A 19,449-nucleotide genomic window follows, 5' to 3' on the forward strand; every position below is an offset into this window, starting at 1 on the left:
GGATGCCTTGAACAGCTGCAGTGTGCCTGGAGCCCAGGGCTTCCTAGTTTTAAAAATCCTAGCCCTAGGCCTAAGCCTAACAGTAACCCTGAGGAGGTAAATCAGCCTGGTGTTAGTCTTCTTGCCAAGGAAAAAGCCGTGAAAGCAGCCATGTTGTGGCACTTCTGCACTGCCTTTGGGATGCCTTTGGCAGATGAAGTAAGCCTGGAACTCAGGGCTTCCTGGTTAAAAAAATCCAAGCCCTAGGCTGAACCCTAACCCTAACCCTAGGCAGATAAATCAGCCTAGGTATAGGGATGGTGCCAAGGAAAAAGCTGTGAAAGCTGCCATGTTGTTGCACTTTTGTACTCCCCTTGGGATGCCTTGAACAGCTGCAGTGTGCCTGGAGCCCAGGGCTTCCTAGTTTTAAAAATCCTAGCCCTAGGCCTAAGCCTAACAGTAACCCTGGGAAGGTAAATCAGCCTGGTGTTAGGCTTCTTGCCAAGGAAAAAGCCGTGAAAGCAGCCATGTTGTGGCACTTTTGCACTCCCTTTTGGATGCCTTTCACAGCTCCAGTGTGCCTGGAACTCAGGGCTTCCTGATTTTAAAAATCCTAGCCCTAGGCCGAACCCCAACCCTAAGACGAGAAAGGCAAATCAGCCAGGAATTAGGCATGTCCCCAAGGAAAAAGCTGTGGAGGCAGGCATGTTGTGCTACTTTTGCGCTCTTCTTGGGTAGTCCTTCGCAGCTGCTGTGTTCTTGGAACTCAGGGCTTTCTGGTTAATAGAACACTTACCCTAGGCGTAACTCAAACCTTAACCCTAGGAAGGAAAATCAGCCTATGGTTCGGGATGGTCTCATGGAAATATCAGTGGTGGCAGCCAAGTTGCGTCACTTTTGCGCTCCCCTTGGGATGCCTTTCGCAGCTGCAGTGTGCCTGGAGCCCAGGGCTTCCTGGTTTTAAAAGTCCTAGGCCTAAGCCTAACAGTAACCCTAGGAAGGTAAATCAGCCGGGTATTAGGGTTCTTCCTAAGGGAAAAGCCGTGAAAGCAGCCATGTTGTGGCACTTCTGCACTCCCTTTGGGATGCCTTTGGCAGATGAAGTAAGCCTGGAACTCAGGGCTTCCTGGTTAAAGAAATCCAAGCCCTAGGCTGAACCCTAACCCTAACCCTAGGCAGAAAAATCAGCCTAGGTATAGGGATGGTGCCAAGGAAAAAGCTGTGAAAGCTGCCATGTTGTTGCACTTTTGTACTCCCCTTGGGATGCCTTGAACAGCTGCAGTGTGCCTGGAGCCCAGGGCTTCCTAGTTTTAAAAATCCTAGCCCTAGGCCTAAGCCTAACAGTAACCCTGGTAAGGGAAATCAGCCTGGTGTTAGGCTTCTTGCCAAGGAAAAAGCCGTGAAAGCAGCCATGTTGTGGCACTTTTGCACTCCCTTTTGGATGCCTTTCACAGCTCCAGTGTGCCTGGAACTCAGGGCTTCCTGATTTTAAAAATCCTAGCCCTAGGCCGAACCCCAACCCTAAGACGAGAAAGGCAAATCAGCCAGGAATTAGGCATGTCCCCAAGGAAAAAGCTGTGGAGGCAGGCATGTTGTGGTACTTTTGCGCTCTTCTTGGGTAGTCCTTCGCAGCTGCTGTGTTCTTGGAACTCAGGGCTTTCTGGTTAATAGAACCCTTACCCTAGGCTTATCCCAAACCTTAACCCTAGGAAGGAAAATCAGCCTATGGTTCGGGATGGTCTCATGGAAATATCAGTGGTGGCAGCCAAGTTGCGTCACTTTTGCGCTCCCCTTGGGATGCCTTTCGCAGCTGCAGTGTGCCTGGAGCCCAGGGCTTCCTAGTTTTAAAAATCCTAGCCCTAGGCCTAAGCCTAACAGTAACCCTAGGAAGGTAAATCAGCCGGGTATTAGGGTTCTTCCTAAGGGAAAAGCTGTGAAAGCAGCCATGTTGTGGCACTTCTGCACTCCCTTTGGGATGCCTTTGGCAGATGAAGTAAGCCTGGAACTCAGGGCTTCCTGGTTAAAGAAATCCAAGCCCTAGGCTGAACCCTAACCCTAACCCTAGGCAGATAAATCAGCCTAGGTATAGGGATGGTGCCAAGGAAAAAGCTGTGAAAGCTGCCATGTTGTTGCACTTTTGTACTCCCCTTGGGATGCCTTGAACAGCTGCAGTGTGCCTGGAGCTAAGGGCTTCCTAGTTTTAAAAATCCTAGCCCTAGGCCTAAGCCTAACATTAACCCTAGGAAGGTAAATCAGCCTGGTGTTAGGCTTCTTGCCAAGGAAAAAGCCGTGAAAGCAGCCATGTTGTGGCACTTCTGCACTGCCTTTGGGATGCCTTTGGCAGATGAAGTAAACCTGGAACTCAGGGCTTCCTGGTTAAAGAAATCCAAGCCCTAGGCTGAACCCTAACCCTAACCCTAGGCAGATAAATCAGCCTAGGTATAGGGATGGTGCCAAGGAAAAAGCTGTGAAAGCTGCCAGGTTGTTGCACTTTTGTACTCCCCTTGGGATGCCTTGAACAGCTGCAGTGTGCCTGGAGCCCAGGGCTTCCTAGTTTTAAAAATCCTAGCCCTAGGCCTAAGCCTAACAGTAACCCTGGGAAGGCAAATCAGCCTGGTGTTAGGCTTCTTGCCAAGGAAAAAGCCGTGAAAGCAGCCATGTTGTGGCACTTTTGCACTCCCTTTTGGATGCCTTTCACAGCTGCAGTGTGCCTGGAACTCAGGGCTTCCTGATTTTAAAAATCCTAGCCCTAGGCCGAACCCCAACCCTAAGACGAGAAAGGCAAATCAGCCAGGAATTAGGCATGTCCCCAAGGAAAAAGCTGTGGAGGCAGGCATGTTGTGGTACTTTTGCGCTCTTCTTGGGTAGTCCTTCGCAGCTGCTGTGTTCTTGGAACTCAGGGCTTTCTGGTTAATAGAACCCTTACCCTAGGCTTATCCCAAACCTTAACCCTAGGAAGGAAAATCAGCCTATGGTTCGGGATGGTCTCATGGAAATATCAGTGGTGGCAGCCAAGTTGCGTCACTTTTGCGCTCCCCTTGGGATGCCTTTCGCAGCTGCAGTGTGCCTGGAGCCCAGGGCTTCCTAGTTTTAAAAATCCTAGCCCTAGGCCTAAGCCTAACAGTAACCCTAGGAAGGTAAATCAGCCGGGTATTAGGGTTCTTCCTAAGGGAAAAGCTGTGAAAGCAGCCATGTTGTGGCACTTCTGCACTCCCTTTGGGATGCCTTTGGCAGATGAAGTAAGCCTGGAACTCAGGGCTTCCTGGTTAAAGAAATCCAAGCCCTAGGCTGAACCCTAACCCTAACCCTAGGCAGATAAATCAGCCTAGGTATAGGGATGGTGCCAAGGAAAAAGCTGTGAAAGCTGCCATGTTGTTGCACTTTTGTACTCCCCTTGGGATGCCTTGAACAGCTGCAGTGTGCCTGGAGCTAAGGGCTTCCTAGTTTTAAAAATCCTAGCCCTAGGCCTAAGCCTAACATTAACCCTAGGAAGGTAAATCAGCCTGGTGTTAGGCTTCTTGCCAAGGAAAAAGCCGTGAAAGCAGCCATGTTGTGGCACTTCTGCACTGCCTTTGGGATGCCTTTGGCAGATGAAGTAAACCTGGAACTCAGGGCTTCCTGGTTAAAGAAATCCAAGCCCTAGGCTGAACCCTAACCCTAACCCTAGGCAGATAAATCAGCCTAGGTATAGGGATGGTGCCAAGGAAAAAGCTGTGAAAGCTGCCAGGTTGTTGCACTTTTGTACTCCCCTTGGGATGCCTTGAACAGCTGCAGTGTGCCTGGAGCCCAGGGCTTCCTAGTTTTAAAAATCCTAGCCCTAGGCCTAAGCCTAACAGTAACCCTGGGAAGGCAAATCAGCCTGGTGTTAGGCTTCTTGCCAAGGAAAAAGCCGTGAAAGCAGCCATGTTGTGGCACTTTTGCACTCCCTTTTGGATGCCTTTCACAGCTGCAGTGTGCCTGGAACTCAGGGCTTCCTGATTTTAAAAATCCTAGCCCTAGGCCGAACCCCAACCCTAAGACGAGAAAGGCAAATCAGCCAGGAATTAGGCATGTCCCCAAGGAAAAAGCTGTGGAGGCAGGCATGTTGTGGTACTTTTGCGCTCTTCTTGGCTAGTCCTTCACAGCTGCTGTGTTCTTGGAACTCAGGGCTTTCTGGTTAATAGAACCCTTACCCTAGGCGTAACTCAAACCTTAACCCTAGGAAGGAAAATCAGCCTATGGTTCGGGATGGTCTCATGGAAATATCAGTGGTGGCAGCCAAGTTGCGTCACTTTTGCGCTCCCCTTGGGATGCCTTTTGCAGCTGCAGTGTGCCTGGAGCCCAGGGCTTCCTGGTTTTAAAAGTCCTAGGCCTAAGCCTAACAGTAACCCTAGGAAGGTAAATCAGCCGGGTATTAGGGTTCTTCCTAAGGGAAAAGCCATGAAAGCAGCCATGTTGTGGCACTTCTGCACTCCCTTTGGGATGCCTTTGGCAGATGAAGTAAGCCTGGAACTCAGGGCTTCCTGGTTAAAGAAATCCAAGCCCTAGGCTGAACCCTAACCCTAACCCTAGGCAGATAAATCAGCCTAGGTATAGGGATGGTGCCAAGGAAAAAGCTGTGAAAGCTGCCATGTTGTTGCACTTTTGTACTCCCCTTGGGATGCCTTGAACAGCTGCAGTGTGCCTGGAGCCCAGGGCTTCCTAGTTTTAAAAATCCTAGCCCTAGGCCTAAGCCTAACAGTAACCCTGAGGAGGTAAATCAGCCTGGTGTTAGTCTTCTTGCCAAGGAAAAAGCTGTGAAAGCAGCCATGTTGTGGCACTTCTGCACTGCCTTTGGGATGCCTTTGGCAGATGAAGTAAGCCTGGAACTCAGGGCTTCCTGGTTAAAAAAATCCAAGCCCTAGGCTGAACCCTAACCCTAACCCTAGGCAGATAAATCAGCCTAGGTATAGGGATGGTGCCAAGGAAAAAGCTGTGAAAGCTGCCATGTTGTTGCACTTTTGTACTCCCCTTGGGATGCCTTGAACAGCTGCAGTGTGCCTGGAGCCCAGGGCTTCCTAGTTTTAAAAATCCTAGCCCTAGGCCTAAGCCTAACAGTAACCCTGGGAAGGTAAATCAGCCTGGTGTTAGGCTTCTTGCCAAGGAAAAAGCCGTGAAAGCAGCCATGTTGTGGCACTTTTGCACTCCCTTTTGGATGCCTTTCACAGCTGCAGTGTGCCTGGAACTCAGGGCTTCCTGATTTTAAAAATCCTAGCCCTAGGCCGAACCCCAACACTAAGACGAGAAAGGCAAATCAGCCAGGAATTAGGCATGTCCCCAAGGAAAAAGCTGTGGAGGCAGGCATGTTGTGGTACTTTTGCGCTCTTCTTGGGTAGTCCTTCACAGCTGCTGTGTTCTTGGAACTCAGGGCTTTCTGGTTAATAGAACCCTTACCCTAGGCGTAACTCAACCCTTAAGCCTAGGAAGGAAAATCAGCCTATGGTTCGGGATGGTCTCATGGAAATATCAGTGGTGGCAGCCAAGTTGCGTCACTTTTGCGCTCTCCTTGGGATGCCTTTCGCAGCTGCAGTGTGCCTGGAGCCCAGGGCTTCCTGGTTTTAAAAGTCCTAGGCCTAAGCCTAACAGTAACCCTAGGAAGGTAAATCAGCCGGGTATTAGGGTTCTTCCTAAGGGAAAAGCCGTGAAAGCAGCCATGTTGTGGCACTTCTGCACTCCCTTTGGGATGCCTTTGGCAGATGAAGTAAGCCTGGAACTCAGGGCTTCCTGGTTAAAGAAATCCAAGCCCTAGGCTGAACCCTAACCCTAACCCTAGGCAGATAAATCAGCCTAGGTATAGGGATGGTGCCAAGGAAAAAGCTGTGAAAGCTGCCATGTTGTTGCACTTTTGTACTCCCCTTGGGATGCCTTGAACAGCTGCAGTGTGCCTGGAGCCCAGGGCTTCCTAGTTTTAAAAATCCTAGCCCTAGGCCTAAGCCTAACAGTAACCCTGGGAAGGTAAATCAGCCTGGTGTTAGGCTTCTTGCCAAGGAAAAAGCCGTGAAAGCAGCCATGTTGTGGCACTTTTGCACTCCCTTTTGGATGCCTTTCACAGCTGCAGTGTGCCTGGAACTCAGGGCTTCCTGATTTTAAAAATCCTAGCCCTAGGCCGAACCCCAACCCTAAGACGAGAAAGGCAAATCAGCCAGGAATTAGGCATGTCCCCAAGGAAAAAGCTGTGGAGGCAGGCATGTTGTGCTACTTTTGCGCTCTTCTTGGGTAGTCCTTCACAGCTGCTGTGTTCTTGGAACTCAGGGCTTTCTGGTTAATAGAACACTTACCCTAGGCGTAACTCAAACCTTAAGCCTAGGAAGGAAAATCAGCCTATGGTTCGGGATGGTCTCATGGAAATATCAGTGGTGGCAGCCAAGTTGCGTCACTTTTGCGCTCCCCTTGGGATGCCTTTCGCAGCTGCAGTGTGCCTGGAGCCCAGGGCTTCCTGGTTTTAAAAGTCCTAGGCCTAAGCCTAACAGTAACCCTAGGAAGGTAAATCAGCCGGGTATTAGGGTTCTTCCTAAGGGAAAAGCCGTGAAAGCAGCCATGTTGTGGCACTTCTGCACTCCCTTTGGGATGCCTTTGGCAGATGAAGTAAGCCTGGAACTCAGGGCTTCCTGGTTAAAGAAATCCAAGCCCTAGGCTGAACCCTAACCCTAACCGTAGGCAGAAAAATCAGCCTAGGTATAGGGATGGTGCCAAGGAAAAAGCTGTGAAAGCTGCCATGTTGTTGCACTTTTGTACTCCCCTTGGGATGCCTTGAACAGCTGCAGTGTGCCTGGAGCCCAGGGCTTCCTAGTTTTAAAAATCCTAGCCCTAGGCCTAAGCCTAACAGTAACCCTGAGGAGGTAAATCAGCCTGGTGTTAGGCTTCTTGCCAAGGAAAAAGCCGTGAAAGCAGCCATGTTGTGGCACTTCTGCACTGCCTTTGGGATGCCTTTGGCAGATGAAGTAAGCCTGGAACTCAGGGCTTCCTGGTTAAAAAAATCCAAGCCCTAGGCTGAACCCTAACCCTAACCCTAGGCAGATAAATCAGCCTAGGTATAGGGATGGTGCCAAGGAAAAAGCTGTGAAAGCTGCCATGTTGTTGCACTTTTGTACTCCCCTTGGGATGCCTTAAACAGCTGCAGTGTGCCTGGAGCCCAGGGCTTCCTAGTTTTAAAAATCCTAGCCCTAGGCCTAAGCCTAACAGTAACCCTGGGAAGGGAAATCAGCCTGGTGTTAGGTTTCTTGCCAAGGAAAAAGCCGTGAAAGCAGCCATGTTGTGGCACTTTTGCACTCCCTTTTGGATGCCTTTCACAGCTCCAGTGTGCCTGGAACTCAGGGCTTCCTGATTTTAAAAATCCTAGCCCTAGGCCGAACCCCAACCCTAAGACGAGAAAGGCAAATCAGCCAGGAATTAGGCATGTCCCCAAGGAAAAAGCTGTGGAGGCAGGCATGTTGTGCTACTTTTGCGCTCTTCTTGGCTAGTCCTTCGCAGCTGCTGTGTTCTTGGAACTCAGGGCTTTCTGGTTAATAGAGCCCTTACCCTAGGCGTAACTCAAACCTTAACCCTAGGAAGGAAAATCAGCCTATGGTTCGGATTGGTCTCATGGAAATACCAGTGGTGGGAGCCAAGTTGCGTCACTTTTGCGCTCCCCTTGGGATGCCTTTCGCAGCTGCAGTGTGCCTGGAGCCCAGGGCTTCCTGGTTTTAAAAGTCCTAGGCCTAAGCCTAACAGTAACCCTAGGAAGGTAAATCAGCCGGGTATTAGGGTTCTTCCTAAGGGAAAAGCCGTGAAAGCAGCCATGTTGTGGCACTTCTGCACTCCCTTTGGGATGCCTTTGGCAGATGAAGTAAGCCTGGAACTCAGGGCTTCCTGGTTAAAGAAATCCAAGCCCTAGGCTGAACCCTAACCCTAACCCTAGGCAGATAAATCAGCCTAGGTATAGGGATGGTGCCAAGGAAAAAGCTGTGAAAGCTGCCATGTTGTTGCACTTTTGTACTCCCCTTGGGATGCCTTGAACAGCTGCAGTGTGCCTGGAGCCCAGGGCTTCCTAGTTTTAAAAATCCTAGCCCTAGGCCTAAGCCTAACAGTAACCCTGGGAAGGTAAATCAGCCTGGTGTTAGGCTTCTTGCCAAGGAAAAAGCCGTGAAAGCAGCCATGTTGTGGCACTTTTGCACTCCCCTTTGGATGCCTTTCACAGCTGCAGTGTGCCTGGAACTCAGGGCTTCCTGATTTTAAAAATCCTAGCCCTAGGCCGAACCCCAACCCTAAGACGAGAAAGGCAAATCAGCCAGGAATTAGGCATGTCCCCAAGGAAAAAGCTGTGGAGGCAGGCATGTTGTGGTACTTTTGCGCTCTTCTTGGCTAGTCCTTCGCAGCTGCTGTGTTCTTGGAACTCAGGGCTTTCTGGTTAATAGAACCCTTACCCTAGGCGTAACTCAAACCTTAACCCTAGGAAGGAAAATCAGCCTATGGTTCGGGATGGTCTCATGGAAATATCAGTGGTGGCAGCCAAGTTGCGTCACTTTTACGCTCCCCTTGGGATGCCTTGAACAGCTGCAGTGTGCCTGGAGCCCAGGGCTTCCTGGTTTTAAAAGTCCTAGGCCTAAGCCTAACAGTAACCCTAGGATAGTAAATCAGCCGGGTATTAGGGTTCTTCCTAAGGGAAAAGCCGTGAAAGCAGCCATGTTGTGGCACTTCTGCACTCCCTTTGGGATGCCTTTGGCAGATGAAGTAAGCCTGGAACTCAGGGCTTCCTGGTTAAAGAAATCCAAGCCCTAGGCTGAACCCTAACCCTAACCCTAGGCAGATAAATCAGCCTAGGTATAGGGATGGTGCCAAGGAAAAAGCTGTGAAAGCTGCCATGTTGTTGCACTTTTGTACTCCCCTTGGGATGCCTTGAACAGCTGCAGTGTGCCTGGAGCTAAGGGCTTCCTAGTTTTAAAAATCCTAGCCCTAGGCCTAAGCCTAACATTAACCCTAGGAAGGTAAATCAGCCTGGTGTTAGGCTTCTTGCCAAGGAAAAAGCCGTGAAAGCAGCCATGTTGTGGCACTTCTGCACTGCCTTTGGGATGCCTTTGGCAGATGAAGTAAACCTGGAACTCAGGGCTTCCTGGTTAAAGAAATCCAAGCCCTAGGCTGAACCCTAACCCTAACCCTAGGCAGATAAATCAGCCTAGGTATAGGGATGGTGCCAAGGAAAAAGCTGTGAAAGCTGCCAGGTTGTTGCACTTTTGTACTCCCCTTGGGATGCCTTGAACAGCTGCAGTGTGCCTGGAGCCCAGGGCTTCCTAGTTTTAAAAATCCTAGCCCTAGGCCTAAGCCTAACAGTAACCCTGGGAAGGCAAATCAGCCTGGTGTTAGGCTTCTTGCCAAGGAAAAAGCCGTGAAAGCAGCCATGTTGTGGCACTTTTGCACTCCCTTTTGGATGCCTTTCACAGCTGCAGTGTGCCTGGAACTCAGGGCTTCCTGATTTTAAAAATCCTAGCCCTAGGCCGAACCCCAACCCTAAGACGAGAAAGGCAAATCAGCCAGGAATTAGGCATGTCCCCAAGGAAAAAGCTGTGGAGGCAGGCATGTTGTGGTACTTTTGCGCTCTTCTTGGGTAGTCCTTCACAGCTGCTGTGTTCTTGGAACTCAGGGCTTTCTGGTTAATAGAGCCCATACCCTAGGCGTAACTCAACCCTTAAGCCTAGGAAGGAAAATCAGCCTATGGTTCGGGATGGTCTCATGGAAATATCAGTGGTGGCAGCCAAGTTGCGTCACTTTTGCGCTCCCCTTGGGATGCCTTTTGCAGCTGCAGTGTGCCTGGAGCCCAGGGCTTCCTGGTTTTAAAAGTCCTAGGCCTAAGCCTAACAGTAACCCTAGGAAGGTAAATCAGCCGGGTATTAGGGTTCTTCCTAAGGGAAAAGCCATGAAAGCAGCCATGTTGTGGCACTTCTGCACTCCCTTTGGGATGCCTTTGGCAGATGAAGTAAGCCTGGAACTCAGGGCTTCCTGGTTAAAGAAATCCAAGCCCTAGGCTGAACCCTAACCCTAACCCTAGGCAGATAAATCAGCCTAGGTATAGGGATGGTGCCAAGGAAAAAGCTGTGAAAGCTGCCATGTTGTTGCACTTTTGTACTCCCCTTGGGATGCCTTGAACAGCTGCAGTGTGCCTGGAGCCCAGGGCTTCCTAGTTTTAAAAATCCTAGCCCTAGGCCTAAGCCTAACAGTAACCCTGAGGAGGTAAATCAGCCTGGTGTTAGTCTTCTTGCCAAGGAAAAAGCTGTGAAAGCAGCCATGTTGTGGCACTTCTGCACTGCCTTTGGGATGCCTTTGGCAGATGAAGTAAGCCTGGAACTCAGGGCTTCCTGGTTAAAAAAATCCAAGCCCTAGGCTGAACCCTAACCCTAACCCTAGGCAGATAAATCAGCCTAGGTATAGGGATGGTGCCAAGGAAAAAGCTGTGAAAGCTGCCATGTTGTTGCACTTTTGTACTCCCCTTGGGATGCCTTGAACAGCTGCAGTGTGCCTGGAGCCCAGGGCTTCCTAGTTTTAAAAATCCTAGCCCTAGGCCTAAGCCTAACAGTAACCCTGGGAAGGTAAATCAGCCTGGTGTTAGGCTTCTTGCCAAGGAAAAAGCCGTGAAAGCAGCCATGTTGTGGCACTTTTGCACTCCCTTTTGGATGCCTTTCACAGCTGCAGTGTGCCTGGAACTCAGGGCTTCCTGATTTTAAAAATCCTAGCCCTAGGCCGAACCCCAACACTAAGACGAGAAAGGCAAATCAGCCAGGAATTAGGCATGTCCCCAAGGAAAAAGCTGTGGAGGCAGGCATGTTGTGGTACTTTTGCGCTCTTCTTGGGTAGTCCTTCACAGCTGCTGTGTTCTTGGAACTCAGGGCTTTCTGGTTAATAGAACCCTTACCCTAGGCGTAACTCAACCCTTAAGCCTAGGAAGGAAAATCAGCCTATGGTTCGGGATGGTCTCATGGAAATATCAGTGGTGGCAGCCAAGTTGCGTCACTTTTGCGCTCTCCTTGGGATGCCTTTCGCAGCTGCAGTGTGCCTGGAGCCCAGGGCTTCCTGGTTTTAAAAGTCCTAGGCCTAAGCCTAACAGTAACCCTAGGAAGGTAAATCAGCCGGGTATTAGGGTTCTTCCTAAGGGAAAAGCCGTGAAAGCAGCCATGTTGTGGCACTTCTGCACTCCCTTTGGGATGCCTTTGGCAGATGAAGTAAGCCTGGAACTCAGGGCTTCCTGGTTAAAGAAATCCAAGCCCTAGGCTGAACCCTAACCCTAACCCTAGGCAGATAAATCAGCCTAGGTATAGGGATGGTGCCAAGGAAAAAGCTGTGAAAGCTGCCATGTTGTTGCACTTTTGTACTCCCCTTGGGATGCCTTGAACAGCTGCAGTGTGCCTGGAGCCCAGGGCTTCCTAGTTTTAAAAATCCTAGCCCTAGGCCTAAGCCTAACAGTAACCCTGGGAAGGTAAATCAGCCTGGTGTTAGGCTTCTTGCCAAGGAAAAAGCCGTGAAAGCAGCCATGTTGTGGCACTTTTGCACTCCCTTTTGGATGCCTTTCACAGCTGCAGTGTGCCTGGAACTCAGGGCTTCCTGATTTTAAAAATCCTAGCCCTAGGCCGAACCCCAACCCTAAGACGAGAAAGGCAAATCAGCCAGGAATTAGGCATGTCCCCAAGGAAAAAGCTGTGGAGGCAGGCATGTTGTGCTACTTTTGCGCTCTTCTTGGGTAGTCCTTCACAGCTGCTGTGTTCTTGGAACTCAGGGCTTTCTGGTTAATAGAACACTTACCCTAGGCGTAACTCAAACCTTAAGCCTAGGAAGGAAAATCAGCCTATGGTTCGGGATGGTCTCATGGAAATATCAGTGGTGGCAGCCAAGTTGCGTCACTTTTGCGCTCCCCTTGGGATGCCTTTCGCAGCTGCAGTGTGCCTGGAGCCCAGGGCTTCCTGGTTTTAAAAGTCCTAGGCCTAAGCCTAACAGTAACCCTAGGAAGGTAAATCAGCCGGGTATTAGGGTTCTTCCTAAGGGAAAAGCCGTGAAAGCAGCCATGTTGTGGCACTTCTGCACTCCCTTTGGGATGCCTTTGGCAGATGAAGTAAGCCTGGAACTCAGGGCTTCCTGGTTAAAGAAATCCAAGCCCTAGGCTGAACCCTAACCCTAACCGTAGGCAGAAAAATCAGCCTAGGTATAGGGATGGTGCCAAGGAAAAAGCTGTGAAAGCTGCCATGTTGTTGCACTTTTGTACTCCCCTTGGGATGCCTTGAACAGCTGCAGTGTGCCTGGAGCCCAGGGCTTCCTAGTTTTAAAAATCCTAGCCCTAGGCCTAAGCCTAACAGTAACCCTGAGGAGGTAAATCAGCCTGGTGTTAGGCTTCTTGCCAAGGAAAAAGCCGTGAAAGCAGCCATGTTGTGGCACTTCTGCACTGCCTTTGGGATGCCTTTGGCAGATGAAGTAAGCCTGGAACTCAGGGCTTCCTGGTTAAAAAAATCCAAGCCCTAGGCTGAACCCTAACCCTAACCCTAGGCAGATAAATCAGCCTAGGTATAGGGATGGTGCCAAGGAAAAAGCTGTGAAAGCTGCCATGTTGTTGCACTTTTGTACTCCCCTTGGGATGCCTTAAACAGCTGCAGTGTGCCTGGAGCCCAGGGCTTCCTAGTTTTAAAAATCCTAGCCCTAGGCCTAAGCCTAACAGTAACCCTGGGAAGGGAAATCAGCCTGGTGTTAGGTTTCTTGCCAAGGAAAAAGCCGTGAAAGCAGCCATGTTGTGGCACTTTTGCACTCCCTTTTGGATGCCTTTCACAGCTCCAGTGTGCCTGGAACTCAGGGCTTCCTGATTTTAAAAATCCTAGCCCTAGGCCGAACCCCAACCCTAAGACGAGAAAGGCAAATCAGCCAGGAATTAGGCATGTCCCCAAGGAAAAAGCTGTGGAGGCAGGCATGTTGTGCTACTTTTGCGCTCTTCTTGGCTAGTCCTTCGCAGCTGCTGTGTTCTTGGAACTCAGGGCTTTCTGGTTAATAGAGCCCTTACCCTAGGCGTAACTCAAACCTTAACCCTAGGAAGGAAAATCAGCCTATGGTTCGGATTGGTCTCATGGAAATACCAGTGGTGGGAGCCAAGTTGCGTCACTTTTGCGCTCCCCTTGGGATGCCTTTCGCAGCTGCAGTGTGCCTGGAGCCCAGGGCTTCCTGGTTTTAAAAGTCCTAGGCCTAAGCCTAACAGTAACCCTAGGAAGGTAAATCAGCCGGGTATTAGGGTTCTTCCTAAGGGAAAAGCCGTGAAAGCAGCCATGTTGTGGCACTTCTGCACTCCCTTTGGGATGCCTTTGGCAGATGAAGTAAGCCTGGAACTCAGGGCTTCCTGGTTAAAGAAATCCAAGCCCTAGGCTGAACCCTAACCCTAACCCTAGGCAGATAAATCAGCCTAGGTATAGGGATGGTGCCAAGGAAAAAGCTGTGAAAGCTGCCATGTTGTTGCACTTTTGTACTCCCCTTGGGATGCCTTGAACAGCTGCAGTGTGCCTGGAGCCCAGGGCTTCCTAGTTTTAAAAATCCTAGCCCTAGGCCTAAGCCTAACAGTAACCCTGGGAAGGTAAATCAGCCTGGTGTTAGGCTTCTTGCCAAGGAAAAAGCCGTGAAAGCAGCCATGTTGTGGCACTTTTGCACTCCCCTTTGGATGCCTTTCACAGCTGCAGTGTGCCTGGAACTCAGGGCTTCCTGATTTTAAAAATCCTAGCCCTAGGCCGAACCCCAACCCTAAGACGAGAAAGGCAAATCAGCCAGGAATTAGGCATGTCCCCAAGGAAAAAGCTGTGGAGGCAGGCATGTTGTGGTACTTTTGCGCTCTTCTTGGCTAGTCCTTCGCAGCTGCTGTGTTCTTGGAACTCAGGGCTTTCTGGTTAATAGAACCCTTACCCTAGGCGTAACTCAAACCTTAACCCTAGGAAGGAAAATCAGCCTATGGTTCGGGATGGTCTCATGGAAATATCAGTGGTGGCAGCCAAGTTGCGTCACTTTTACGCTCCCCTTGGGATGCCTTGAACAGCTGCAGTGTGCCTGGAGCCCAGGGCTTCCTGGTTTTAAAAGTCCTAGGCCTAAGCCTAACAGTAACCCTAGGATAGTAAATCAGCCGGGTATTAGGGTTCTTCCTAAGGGAAAAGCCGTGAAAGCAGCCATGTTGTGGCACTTCTGCACTCCCTTTGGGATGCCTTTGGCAGATGAAGTAAGCCTGGAACTCAGGGCTTCCTGGTTAAAGAAATCCAAGCCCTAGGCTGAACCCTAACCCTAACCCTAGGCAGATAAATCAGCCTAGGTATAGGGATGGTGCCAAGGAAAAAGCTGTGAAAGCTGCCATGTTGTTGCACTTTTGTACTCCCCTTGGGATGCCTTGAACAGCTGCAGTGTGCCTGGAGCCCAGGGCTTCCTAGTTTTAAAAATCCTAGCCCTAGGCCTAAGCCTAACAGTAACCCTGGAAAGGTAAATCAGCCTGGTGTTAGCCTTCTTGCCAAGGAAAAAGCCGTGAAAGCAGCCATGTTGTGGCACTTTTGCACTCCCTTTTGGATGCCTTTCACAGCTCCAGTGTGCCTGGAACTCAGGGCTTCCTGATTTTAAAAATCCTAGCCCTAGGCCGAACCCCAACCCTAAGACGAGAAAGGCAAATCAGCCAGGAATTAGGCATGTCCCCAAGGAAAAAGCTGTGGAGGCAGGCATGTTGTGCTACTTTTGCGCTCTTCTTGGCTAGTCCTTCGCAGCTGCTGTGTTCTTGGAACTCAGGGCTTTCTGGTTAATAGAACCCTTACCCTAGGCGTAACTCAAACCTTAACCCTAGGAAGGAAAATCAGCCTATGGTTCGGGATGGTCTCATGGAAATATCAGTGGTGGCAGCCAAGTTGCGTCACTTTTGCGCTCCCCTTGGGATGCCTTTCGCAGCTGCAGTGTGCCTGGAGCCCAGGGCTTCCTGGTTTTAAAAGTCCTAGGCCTAAGCCTAACAGTAACCCTAGGAAGGTAAATCAGCCGGGTTTTAGGGTTCTTCCTAAGGGAAAAGCCGTGAAAGCAGCCATGTTGTGGCACTTCTGCACTCCCTTTGGGATGCCTTTGGCAGATGAAGTAAGCCTGGAACTCAGGGCTTCCTGGTTAAAGAAATCCAAGCCCTAGGCTGAACCCTAACCCTAACCCTAGGCAGATAAATCAGCCTAGGTATAGGGATGGTGCCAAGGAAAAAGCTGTGAAAGCTGCCATGTTGTTGCACTTTTGTACTCCCCTTGGGATGCCTTGAACAGCTGCAGTGTGCCTGGAGCCCAGGGCTTCCTAGTTTTAAAAATCCTAGCCCTAGGCCTAAGCCTAACAGTAACCCTGGGAAGGTAAATCAGCCTGGTGTTAGCCTTCTTGCCAAGGAAAAAGCCGTGAAAGCAGCCATGTTGTGGCACTTTTGCACTCCCTTTTGGATGCCTTTCACAGCTGCAGTGTGCCTGGAACTCAGGGCTTCCTGATTTTAAAAATCCTAGCCCTAGGCCGAACCCCAACCCTAAGACGAGAAAGGCAAATCAGCCAGGAATTAGGCATGTCCCCAAGGAAAAGGCTGTGGAGGCAGGCATGTTGTGGTACTTTTGCGCTCTTCTTGGCTAGTCCTTCACAGCTGCTGTGTTCTTGGAACTCAGGGCTTTCTGGTTAATAGAACACTTACCCTAGGCGTAACTCAACCCTTAAGCCTAGGAAGGAAAATCAGCCTATGGTTCGGGATGCTCTCATGGAAATATCAGTGGTGGCAGCCAAGTTGCGTCACTTTTGCGCTCCCCTTGGGATGCCTTTCGCAGCTGCAGTGTGCCTGGAGCCCAGGGCTTCCTGGTTTTAAAAGTCCTAGGCCTAAGCCTAACAGTAACCCTAGGAAGGTAAATCAGCCGGGTATTAGGGTTCTTCCTAAGGGAAAAGCCGTGAAAGCAGCCATGTTGTGGCACTTCTGCACTCCCTTTGGGATGCCTTTGGCAGATGAAGTAAGCCTGGAACTCAGGGCTTCCTGGTTAAAGAAATCCAAGCCCTAGGCTGAACCCTAACCCTAACCCTAGGCAGATAAATCAGCCTAGGTATAGGGATGGTGCCAAGGAAAAAGCTGTGAAAGCTGCCATGTTGTTGCACTTTTGTACTCCCCTTGGGATGCCTTGAACAGCTGCAGTGTGCCTGGAGCCCAGGGCTTCCTAGTTTTAAAAATCCTAGCCCTAGGCCTAAGCCTAACAGTAACCCTGGGAAGGTAAATCAGCCTGGTGTTAGGCTTCTTGCCAAGGAAAAAGCCGTGAAAGCAGCCATGTTGTGGCACTTTTGCACTCCCTTTTGGATGCCTTTCACAGCTCCAGTGTGCCTGGAACTCAGGGCTTCCTGATTTTAAAAATCCTAGCCCTAGGCCGAACCCCAACCCTAAGACGAGAAAGGCAAATCAGCCAGGAATTAGGCATGTCCCCAAGGAAAAAGCTGTGGAGGCAGGCATGTTGTGGTACTTTTGCGCTCTTCTTGGCTAGTTCTTCGCAGCTGCTGTGTTCTTGGAACTCAGGGCTTTCTGGTTAATAGAGCCCTTACCCTAGGCGTAACTCAAACCTTAACCCTAGGAAGGAAAATCAGCCTATGGTTCGGATTGGTCTCATGGAAATACCAGTGGTGGGAGCCAAGTTGCGTCACTTTTGTGCTCCCCTTGGGATGCCTTTCGCAGCTGCAGTGTGCCTGGAGCCCAGGGCTTCCTGGTTTTAAAAGTCCTAGGCCTAAGCCTAACAGTAACCCTAGGAAGGTAAATCAGCCGGGTATTAGGGTTCTTCCTAAGGGAAAAGCCGTGAAAGCAGCCATGTTGTGGCACTTCTGCACTCCCTTTGGGATGCCTTTGGCAGATGAAGTAAGCCTGGAACTCAGGGCTTCCTGGTTAAAGAAATCCAAGCCCTAGGCTGAACCCTAACCCTAACCCTAGGCAGATAAATCAGCCTAGGTAGAGGGATGGTGCCAAGGAAAAAGCTGTGAAAGCTGCCATGTTGTTGCACTTTTGTACTCCCCTTGGGATGCCTTGAACAGCTGCAGTGTGCCTGGAGCCCAGGGCTTCCTAGTTTTAAAAATCCTAGCCCTAGGCCTAAGCCTAACAGTAACGCTGGGAAGGCAAATCAGCCTGGTGTTAGGCTTCTTGCCAAGGAAAAAGCCGTGAAAGCAGCCATGTTGTGGCACTTTTGCACTCCCTTTTGGATGCCTTTCACAGCTGCAGTGTGCCTGGAACTCAGGGCTTCCTGATTTTAAAAATCCTAGCCCTAGGCCGAACCCCAACCCTAAGACGAGAAAGGCAAATCAGCCAGGAATTAGGCATGTCCCCAAGGAAAAAGCTGTGGAGGCAGGCATGTTGTGCTACTTTTGCGCTCTTCTTGGCTAGTCCTTCGCAGCTGCTGTGTTCTTGGAACTCAGGGCTTTCTGGTTAATAGAGCCCTTACCCTAGGCGTAACTCAAACCTTAACCCTAGGAAGGAAAATCAGCCTATGGTTCGGGATGCTCTCATGGAAATATCAGTGGTGGCAGCCAAGTTGCGTCACTTTTGCGCTCCCCTTGGGATGCCTTTCGCAGCTGCAGTGTGCCTGGAGCCCAGGGCTTCCTGGTTTTAAAAGTCCTAGGCCTAAGCCTAACAGTAACCCTAGGAAGGTAAATCAGCCGGGTTTTAGGGTTCTTCCTAAGGGAAAAGCCGTGAAAGCAGCCATGTTGTGGCACTTCTGCACTCCCTTTGGGATGCCTTTGGCAGATGAAGTAAGCCTGGAACTCAGGGCTTCCTGGTTAAAGAAATCCAAGCCCTAGGCTGAACCCTAACCCTAACCCTAGGCAGATAAATCAGCCTAGGTATAGGGATGGTGCCAAGGAAAAAGCTGTGAAAGCTGCCATGTTGTTGCACTTTTGTACTCCCCTTGGGATGCCTTGAACAGCTGCAGTGTGCCTGGAGCCCAGGGCTTCGTAGTTTTAAAAATCCTAGCCCTAGGCCTAAGCCTAACAGTAACCCTGGGAAGGGAAATCAGCCTGGTGTTAGGCTTCTTGCCAAGGAAAAAGCCGTGAAAGCAGCCATGTTGTGGCACTTTTGCACTCCCTTTTGGATGCCTTTCACAGCTGCAGTGTGCCTGGAACTCAGGGCTTCCTGATTTTAAAAATCCTAGCCCTAGGCCGAACCCCAACCCTAATACGAGAAAGGCAAATCAGCCAGGAATTAGGCATGTCCCCAAGGAAAAAGCTGTGGAGGCAGGCATGTTGTGGTACTTTTGCGCTCTTCTTGGGTAGTCCTTCGCAGCTGCTGTGTTCTTGGAACTCAGGGCTTTCTGGTTAATAGAACCCTTACCCTAGGCGTAACTCAAACCTTAACCCTAGGAAGGAAAATCAGCCTATGGTTCGGGATGGTCTCATGGAAATATCAGTGGTGGCAGCCAAGTTGCATCACTTTTGCGCTCCCCTTGGGATGCCTTGAACAGCTGCAGTGTGCCTGGAGCCCAGGGCTTCCTGGTTTTAAAAGTCCTAGGCCTAAGCCTAACAGTAACCCTAGGAAGGTAAATCAGCCGGGTATTAGGGTTCTTCCTAAGGGAAAAGCCGTGAAAGCAGCCATGTTGTGGCACTTCTGCACTCCCTTTGGGATGCCTTTGGCAGATGAAGTAAGCCTGGAACTCAGGGCTTCCTGGTTAAAGAAATCCAAGCCCTAGGCTGAACCCTAACCCTAACCCTAGGCAGATAAATCAGCCTAGGTATAGGGATGGTGCCAAGGAAAAAGCTGTGAAAGCTGCCATGTTGTTGCACTTTTGTACTCCCCTTGGGATGCCTTGAACAGCTGCAGTGTGCCTGGAGTTCAGGGCTTCCTAGTTTTAAAAATCCTAGCCCTAGGCCTAAGCCTAACAGTAACCCTGGGAAGGCAAATCAGCCTGGTGTTAGGCTTCTTGCCAAGGAAAAAGCCGTGAAAGCAGCCATGTTGTGGACCTTTTGCACTCCCTTTTGGATGCCTTTCACAGCTCCGGTGTGCCTGGAACTCAGGGCTTCCTGATTTTAAAAATCCTAGCCCTAGGCCGAACCCCAGCCCTAAGACGAGAAAGGCAAATCAGCCAGGAATTAGGCATGTCCCCAAGGAAAAAGCTGTGGAGGCAGGCATGTTGTGGTACTTTTGCGCTCTTCTTGGCTAGTCCTTCGCAGCTGCTGTGTTCTTGGAACTCAGGGCTTTCTGGTTAATAGAACGCTTACCCTAGGCGTAACTCAAACCTTAACCCTAGGAAGGAAAATCAGCCTATGGTTCGGGATGGTCTCATGGAAATACCAGTGGTGGCAGCCAAGTTGCGTCACTTTTACGCTCCCCCTGGGATGCCTTTCGCAGCTGCAGTGTGCCTGGAGCCCAGGGCTTCCAGGTTTTAAAAGTCCTAGGCCTAAGCCTAACAGTAACCCTAGGAAGGTAAATCAGCCGGGTATTAGGGTTCTTCCTAAGGGAAAAGCCGTGAAAGCAGC

The sequence above is a fragment of the Ammospiza caudacuta genome, chromosome 10, assembly GCF_027887145.1.
Source record: "Ammospiza caudacuta isolate bAmmCau1 chromosome 10, bAmmCau1.pri, whole genome shotgun sequence".
NCBI classification, from domain to species: Eukaryota; Metazoa; Chordata; class Aves; order Passeriformes; family Passerellidae; genus Ammospiza; species Ammospiza caudacuta.